Source organism: Calidris pugnax, unplaced genomic scaffold, assembly GCF_001431845.1.
Source record: "Calidris pugnax isolate Ruff unplaced genomic scaffold, ASM143184v1 scaffold27, whole genome shotgun sequence".
In the NCBI taxonomy this organism is placed as follows: Eukaryota; Metazoa; Chordata; class Aves; order Charadriiformes; family Scolopacidae; genus Calidris; species Calidris pugnax.
Window position 1 is genome coordinate 13285330 of NW_015090893.1, and position 8995 is coordinate 13294324.

The 8995-nt window shown below is 48.5% G+C and overlaps 1 protein-coding gene across 1 annotated transcript in view; it reads left to right on the forward strand.

Moving 5' to 3' along the window:
• Positions 1 to 275: 275 nt before the first annotated feature.
• Positions 276 to 8995, forward strand: part of LOC106891359 (leukotriene C4 synthase-like) — a 26896-nt gene continuing 18176 nt past the window's right edge. The window contains exon 1 of the mRNA XM_014947820.1: positions 276 to 383. The gene's annotated coding sequence lies outside the window, so the exon portion shown is untranslated. The remainder of the gene's footprint in view (positions 384 to 8995) is intronic.

Here is an 8995-nt window from a genome sequence, read left to right on the forward strand (position 1 = left end):
TCTGTCAGTCAGTAACGTGCAGGAGGGACTCGCTTCGGAGAAACAACCCTCCCATGGAAAAACTCCTCCTAGAAACAGCTCCTTCCCTGCCACGCATGAGATGCTGGGGAGGGCACATGCCTGCAGGGAGAGTCACAGCACAGCTGCGCTGCGGCCACCAGGGCTGCGACCGGCCAACAGGGATTTCGAGTGCACTCACTGGATGCCTGTTAACCACTCGGTCACACGTCAGAGCTGCAGGGCAGGGTGACTTTGCACATTTAGCTCCCCGCTCTGAAAACAGAAACGGTGCTGGAGAAGCCCTGCTGAAGGGAATGGTCCATCCCAGGGGTGGCCTGTGCCTGAGCTCGCCCCTGGAAGGTTTCAGCCGATGGAAGCGCAAGGTAACTCTGTGTACGTCAAGGATTTCTGTCTGTTTCTCAGTTAGAACTTGAATTTGTCATTAATCGGGTGAAAATATTTCCCTGTAAATCGAAGTTACTTAAGAGCCGTTTCCTGATGCCAGCTTCTAAGCTCACAAACCCACCAGAAGCCCTGCAGAAGCTGCAGTCACCAGCAGCTCCAGTCCTTGCACCTCCCCTTGACCTGGCCAGGGGTGCTCCCTCCCTGCATTTCCAGGGCTGGTTTCAAATCCCTGAACTGCACATGGTGTCTGTGTTTCCTTCTACTATTTGAGGTGTTCCCTGACCCAACCGTGCCTGGTGGGAAGGTGACCTGAGCAGCCAGAGATGCTCTGCCCCAAGAAGTGGCCAGAAGATCTTTCTGCCCCAACCGTGCCTGGTGGGAAGGTGACCTGAGCAGCCAGAGATGCTCTGCCCCAAGAAGTGGCCAGAAGATCTCTGGCACGTTTGCCCCAGGCTGGGACCTCTACCTTTGCAGACAGGACATCACCCGCTGTGCCCAGGGGGCTGCAATGCTCCTGGCTAAAAACCACCAACACGTGTTCTGCCCTACAGCTGCTTGTGTGTCCCTGGAGACCATCCCCACCTTCCTGTTGTGATGTTTTTATTTTCCTGTCTCGTATAGCTATTGCTCAGGAAAACAAAACAAAACACTGATACACATTTATTTCCCAAAGAAAATGCTAACAAGGCTCTCTTGGCAAACTGTGATCCCCTGTGCTTTCCCTAAGGACAGCGAAGGGGGCTGGATGAGAGGACTATAACCAGACACAGCGCAGGGAGAGGCTCCTTCTGCTCTTTCTCCCAGGGGAAAGTCCTGCTGAACGCACATCTGCAGCTCCCCACTGCCTTCTGGTGGCAAAAATGCATTAAAATCTCCCTTCCAGCCCGGATTTATCTTCCCAAACCGGCGCCAAACACTTGTGCTGGGCATGTGGTTTGGGGCTCCATCTTCCACCCTTCCTGGCGTGACCTGGCCCTCCCCTCCCTGCAGAGTCCCTCTGAAGTTCCTCCTCTTTTCTGCAGGAAAAAGCTCAATTCTGTCCCTAAAAAAGGAAGGTGGGGAATAAGCAAACCCTGTGTTTGTAAGACTCCGACTCTGCCTCCGGGGATGAGACGTGTCTCCAACATTTCTCTGCCTCGTGGGGGCTCTTGGCTTCTGGCAGCCCGTTGCCAACAGCCCCAAAAAGTGCAGGCACCTCCGAGGGTCTCGCTCCGGCTGCCCGGCATCAGCTATTTAGGAATGGCAAAAGGATTTCCATCCCTGGTTGCCAGGAGCAAAGCAGCCAGGAGTGAAGGGCTTATAGGATTTGCGGCTGCTTGTATTTGTGATAGTCATCTCCTAGGAAAGGATTAGCTGCTGGGTCCAGAGGTGGTCCCGCGCCTGCCTGGCCCCTGAAGTCCAGCAGGAACAAAGTGTTTGCTAAGGACTTTGTCACCACCGGAGCCAAGGGCTGCCCAGCCGTGCTATAAGCAGGGATGGCAGGGAATTCGGCAGGGATGCAGCAGCGGGACGGAGAGGAGGACCGTGGCCAACCCTCACCGCAAGCCCGTTGCCTGGAGTTGTGTTCACTGAGGGCCACCTCGGCTGCTCTGACCTGGTGGTCTGCCAGAGTTTTCTGTGGGAATCCGCTGCATTTTCTTGCATTGCTGTGGCTGACAAAACCAAGATAATTGGTTTAAAACCCAGATAATAAGGCATTACGGTGCCGTACGCGTTCCCTCCCTCATTTGAAAGGTTAGAGAGGAAAATTGCCTTTGGTTTGTTCTTGTCAGTCTGAATAATTGCCCAAAAGCATCTAGTAATGGGCAAAAGGTGTGCACTGTGGAGAGGTGCTGGAGGTTTCTTTCATGAGAATATCTATGTTTATATTGTACCTGAGGTCACTGCTCCCAGGAGCTCTCTGAAGTGTAGGGTGAACCTGAGACACAGCCTGTGGTGTCCATATTATCTTTGTGGACATCTGAAAACCCTTTGGATGGGAAGCCAAGGCTGTCCACGTCACCAGCAAGTGTCCATGAGAGCTCTGCAGCCCTCCCCAGCATAATATCTAGGCAAGAGCATGCGAACCAAAGAAGATGTAAGTGAGAATCTGGAATCCACTGGGTTTTCTTCTGTTTTGGAGTGAGGAGGGTGATTAGCATGGCCCTAAGGGTGTGATGTTCTTGCTGTTATTTACTGTCCTGAGCTTAGATTTGCCTCAGTTTTCAGTGAAGGCATCTGAAAAGCTGGAAATTGTTAAAAAAACCCTAGATATGTTCTAATGATGTTTCCAGGGAAAACAGTGAGTCACGCATTGAAAAGCAGCGCTGTGTGCAAGTGCAACAAGCAGTGCAGTATTCTCCACAGAGTTAGAAGGTGCGCTGTGTGCAAGTGCAACAAGCGGTGCAGTATTCTCCACAGAGTTAGAAGGTGCAGAAGCTTTCTGATGTAGAAACCCAAGAGAGCGTGGAGGTGGGGATTTATTTCAGAGCTGGCTGGCTATTAAAAAATCAAACAGAAGCTGGGGGATGAGAGGCTTCCTTTGATATATGGGCTGATAGGAAAATGAAGGTAGTCTAGAGCCAGTCACAGAAAATGTCTGCTTGGCACGAGAGTGAAAGGAATGGTTAAGGTTACACAAGTGAAACTCAACAACCTTTGCTCTCATTTTCAAGTCAAATACCTTAGAGTTAGATCTTATCACTCAAGGCTTGAATTAATCATGGGGCAAGTATTATAACTGAAAGAAATAGATCAAATTATAAAGGCAAGCTGCTTCCAAGCTCAGTAGAAACTCGAAAGAATGAGGAGGTATTAAGAGATAGATCTGATTAAGACTAATAAAAATATCAGCTGTGCCTCAGGGAATGTTGGTGTTCTCAAACACAAATTCCAGAGTCAAAAATAGGGTGCTTTAGTTTTCCATCAAGGAACCAGGCTAGGTAAGAGCTGGAATTCCTTAACCCCACCGAGAGGAACTGGCTTGCAGCTGAGCTGCCCCCTCATTTGCTTCTTAGAAACTGTGTATTACAACTATCCAGTGCGTAGCAGACAAGCTCGCTATTTTGGTTTTACATTTCCAGTTTGTGCCTTTCATTTATTTTAAATGTTTCCCCCATGAGACTCTCCTTTTTAGCAAATGTCTGTCTGTGGAACTGGAATTGGTCGCTGCCTTTATAACAGCACGTCGTTAGCTGCCTTTGTTATGTTGGGACATTTTAATCTAAGACCTTATCCTGTGAAAAGGTACATTTTTTAATCTGTCCTTCAACTCAGTGACAAGGGCCTTTCCTTTTGTTCCTGCTGGACAACCCTTACAGAAAGCTGCAAGCTTTCTGTAATCCAAGGTAGACTTTTGTTAGAGGTTGTTTTCTGATACTTTTTTACAAGGCTGCAAAAGGAATCAAAGAGATCCTCCTCCCTTCATGAATATAAAGATGTAGATCTGAGGCAAAGTCAGAAAAATCCGCAAATTAAATTTAACATGAAACCTGTTTTTAATTGTTCACTAATTTTTTTAACTGATTACTAAACCATGGTTTGCCTTACAGCTTTTCATCTCTTTTTTTTTATATACACACGTGTAAATATATATTAAAACCCTGTATCTAGATGTATAATAAAAATGTATATGTAATTAAAATATACATAATAAAAATCCATATGTATATATCTGGTTAAGAAACCCTGTATTTAGGGTTAAGAAGATCACTGGTAGAAGAAATGTTAATTACTGAAAGGGTTGATCATTAGAGGACTTTGGGAGGAACTTGAACTCATTTTCACTGAAGTAAAAAAACGTGTTCTGCAGATAGCAGCTGACCCTGTTAATCGATTGTAAACAAATGGAGATTTTCCCGTTTTCTTTAGTAATAACCTAAACATTGCCCCCTGATAAGCCCTGTACAAACAGACTGGATTGTATATTCCTGAGTAATCACATCCCTCTTTCACAGAAGTTAAAAATTATAGAAACTAGGCATGTCCTAAAAAAAACCTTGCACAAAAACTTGAATTAAGGATATCTCTCTCAGAACCTTACTGTCCGCTTGGCCTCCACCCTGTTCTTTATCAGACAAAAGATTTTTCCTTGGAGCATAGTCTTTGATGGTTCTTTACAGAAAAGGTGAGACTGATCCTTAAAGTTAACGTACAATAAATGCCCTTGTAGGTGAGCATCCACGTTCTCCTCCAGATATGCTTTTCCCAATGGGGGTTCAAGCTGCAGTCCCAGTTCTCTTCCCTGCCTTCCCAGCACTGGGAACCTGGCTCAGGAGGGATTTTCCTTGCTCGGTTGGCTGTAGCCAGGCCCAGAAGCTCTGGGATTGCTTCATCACTATCACTGCTTGTCTCGCCTGCATTGGAACGTCTGGCAGACAGGCAGTTATAAACAGCAAGCAATTACTAGTTTGGTGATGTCAATGAATTAAAATCCTATTTGGCTGCCTCGGCCCAGGCGATATCCTTATAGCATTGGATTATATCCGCGAATTACGAGCAGTCATACGGGTTATATCACTAATTCTCTTTCTGTGGCACGTGGCTTAGTGAAAGAACTTTTAAATAGGTTGTGAGACACCAGTGCTCCTCTTGGGCAATCGCAGGAATTTGAGATTGAGCTCCCTTAAATCCCTTTCTTGTATAATCTGCTTTTATTTTTAATTTCTAGTGCTGTTATTCCTGCTGCCAAAAGCTTAGTTGTCACAGAGATACCAGAGCTCTTTTGTCCTCTCAAAGGACAAGGCAAATTATTCTTTGGTATTTGCAGAACTATAGCAACGGCCAAAAATGTAAGAGGGGTATTGAGGGGGAGAAGACCAAGACAGTGAATAAAGTGCACAAGCTGTTACATGTAATCACTGAAACTGTACAGGGCATAGCACCCGTTTGGGATCTCTGCAGGTGCTAAACAAAAGGAATAAACTGCGATGAGCAGCAGTAATGTCAGGGCTTTCAAATACCAAAGCCCAGGCTCCTGTGTGCTGTGTTCAGCTCTGCTTTGCTGCACCAGACCCCGGGTAAGAGCCTGCAGGGGTCGGGGAGGGATGCTGTCCTGCAGACAGAAGCCTGCGTAGCCCACAGGCGTCGAGCACTGACTTGGGCATTGGGAATTTGCTTAATGGAAGTGGCTGCCATCAAGATGTGCACAGTTATTAGGCAGCATCCCAGTCCTGTGCCATGTGGAGCAGTCAGATGGATGCTGGAAAATGGGTTTCCGTAAGTGCGATGCAAGGGGCAGCGGGATCTACATCCCAGTACTGCCCGTCCTGCTTATTGCCACCACAGGCACCAGTCAAAAAGAGTATGTCTACATGGTTTGCAGACAATGTACTGGAAGCGTGATGGCTTGTGAGGGATTTGTATCACTCAGAAAGCAACTTTTCCTTAAAACAAATACTGCGTGCAACTTGCTGGAAGAGGGTGATGGAATTATGTCAGGAAACAGGAGGCAGTGGAATACTTCTCATGCGAGGGCTACAAGAAATCTGAAATTATGGCAGGTCCTTTGCCTTTTTCCCCAGCAGAGTTCCAGGGTACCAATAGCACAGCTCTAACCAGGGTCTCAATAACTGCCCAGTGTCACTCGATGAATCCTCTTCTTGTCAGAGCACTTATAGGCACCATCCATCCCTCCTCCAGGTTTTGGGAGGCAGAGAGTTTGCCAAGTAACATCACTTTGATTGTCATTTCAGCCTCCCAGTAGTTAAAAGCAAGAGTGTGCAGGCAAGTTTGGTATTTAGTGCTGTTTCTGGTTGTTCTATTCTTTTACACAATTGCATCATGCGACCGTTTCACACCCTAAAAATAAACCCAGCTGGTTTTAAAGCAATTCCTTTGTCCCACTGTGGGACTGGTCACGGCTTTGCGACTCCTGAGAGGCAGTTTCTTGCCTTTTGCAAAAGCTCCCTGTTTTTGATGAGCTGCTTCTCAAAGGCCTCTGGGAAGAGCGAGATTTTCTGACTTAGAGATGCTGTCTGTCTGTCCGTCTGTCTGTCTGTCCTGGCTTCCCACGATACAGCCGCTGGCTGCCTGCCTCTGTGGCAGCACCTCCTCAGCTGGAGAGGCTGAAGTTGCTGAGAAGGTGCTGGAAGAAGACCGATGCCAGGATGGGCGCCTGCTCCCAGTGGCACATCTGGGACTGCTCTCGGCCCAGAGAGGGGGGACAGAAAGGGAAAAGCTCAGGAACCTCCATTTCTGGTACCTTAAGTGGTGCCCCCAAGCTGGAGACACTGAGGGTAGGAGTTACTTGGCCATGCTGGTGGACATCAGAGCTGGGTCAGCCTTCATGAGGGGTCTGGGCTCCACGTGAGGCCAAGGAGTCGCGCTCCCATGGCACCTCTCCCCAAGGACTGTCCCCAGCCCCACTCTCCCCACAGCTGCCACCGCTGCTGAGTGTGCCCAGGTCAGCTCGACCTCGGCCAGACTCCAACGCACAAAGGCTACAAGAAGTAACAGCCAGTGCCCAGAAACGTGTTCACCCCAGAATCATGTCTTGCCCTGTGACCTGTGGCTGCCACTGGCTCTGGGTCCTGTGCCAGCAGGAGTAGCAGAGCCCGGCTCTGTTTAACTTCTCCTTTGGAGACGGGAGAAGGGACAAGAGCTGTTTACATGACCCGGGCAGCCTCTTCACACAGCTCACGCTGTACTTGCAGCCTCACAGCTCCAGCACAGTGTGTGTCCCCCTCACTGGCAGAAGGTACCCGGGCTCCCTTCCCTGCCTGGCTGCCCCATCCCACCAGGCACATCACTCCATGCATCTTCTGGGGGCATGAGAGTGAAAGAGTTCAAAGAACAACAGTCTCATCTGCAGCATCTGCCTTCGGTTCTTTCCCAAGACGTATTTCAAAACCTTTTTAACAGCACTGACGTCAGAGGAACTTTACAGAAACATCCATCTGTCTCCTGACACATCCGGCTGTGCTGCCCACAGCATCTTCTGCCCTCGCAGGAGCTTTTCCACAGGCCTTGTCTCTTGTCCCATGCCGGTGGCTAGTGACTCCACAGTCTCACCCTCTGTGTTCATCCAGCCCAGCTGCGGCCCAGGGCCATGGATGGGGTGACACAGGGCAGGATGCTCAGCAGGATCCAGGTCCTGCAGCACCAAGGAAGGAGAGCAGAGCAGGTTCACTGAGGGTGACCGGGACAGACACAGCCTGGGGATGGCCATGCCAACCCATCGCAATGAGTGACATCTGAGAAAGCCAAGCTCAGGGTCAAGGCAAATGGCCAGGTGCAGATGGCCATGGCAAAAACTGAGTGCTAGGGCTTGAAGTTAGATGTACCTCACGACCAAATCAGGGAGCCTCCACAGAAGCTTTTCACAGCTCGCACGTCTCCTCTCAGTGGTGTGGTCCCTGCTTACAGAGCTGGCCTCCAGCACAGGCAGCCCAGCCTGCATCTCTGTCCACATCACACTGCTTCCTGCAGATCTCCCCCCAGACCACCCCCCCTTGTCTCCCTGAAACTCCTCCTTTCCCCTAACCCTCCATGGGACAGGACTATGGTGTGAAAGTCACCGTAACGGAAGAGGAATCACTGCCCTCCTGACTGCCCCATCTCTGCCCACACCACCCCACCCAGCAACACCTCCCCAGTGCAGGCAAATCCCCCCCTTCTTTCCCCGTGCCTGGCAAGCCAAGGGTCTGTCCTTCACAGGAGACCTATCAGGAATCCAATCTCCCCCCAGAATACATCTCCTTTGAGCTGCCCTCGCTCAGCCCCTCTCCAATGCCCTGCCCATCTCTGTCTCATCACTGGGCAGGGCTGACCAGAATCCAGCTTTCTGGTCCAAACAAGCTAGAAAAGCTGAATAGCTCTATTTTTTCACCCCTATAATTTAGGGAAAGGGAAGCTGCACTCCATGATCACTCTTCAGCCTTTGATGTATTTCGATGTCTCCTGTAGCCTTGCAATTTTTTCCCCCACATCATTATAGGATAATACTAAGCGTGTGTAAGAGCTGCCAAAGATGTTTGAAAGGCTTGTTTGTCCCTCCGCAAAGGGAAATCCTCCCCCTCCCTGCCATAAGTGCATACACTTATCACTCCAGAGATTCATTCTTCCTCGAGTTAGCCAGAAGTGCAGTTGCCTTTCTGGCGTTGTTCTTTTTTGTTTATTTGCTATTTCTGACATTCTGCTGAAAAGGGAATAGGAAAATTGGCAAAACACATGGAAAGGAGCTGCCTCATGTGACAATAACATGAGACGAAGCAGGACAAGAGAGGGATTTAATTTGCCTGGTTTTATATTTTTAACAGATGTTGACTATAAAAGAAGGGCTTTTATTCATTTGCATGTGTCAGTGCCTTTTGATGATGGGTTAAGGGGAGAATTTTGACATTGCTTTTATACTGATGTGCTCTCCAGTCAGATTTAATGTGCGTACAGATAAAGCTCACCACACTCCTTGAGAAGAAAGCTTTAAAAAAAATTTCTTCAAATTATCCCTAACTAAATGAGTATCATATACTCATCATCTACTCATGTATGTAGCCTCAGCTTTCCATCTTGCTTTTTGGAAAATGGCTTTGAATGTTTTCCCTGTTTTATCTTTAAAGCAAAGCCCTTCACCTTTAGGGAGATGAGGAGTGCTGTCGGCAGGAGCATGGCC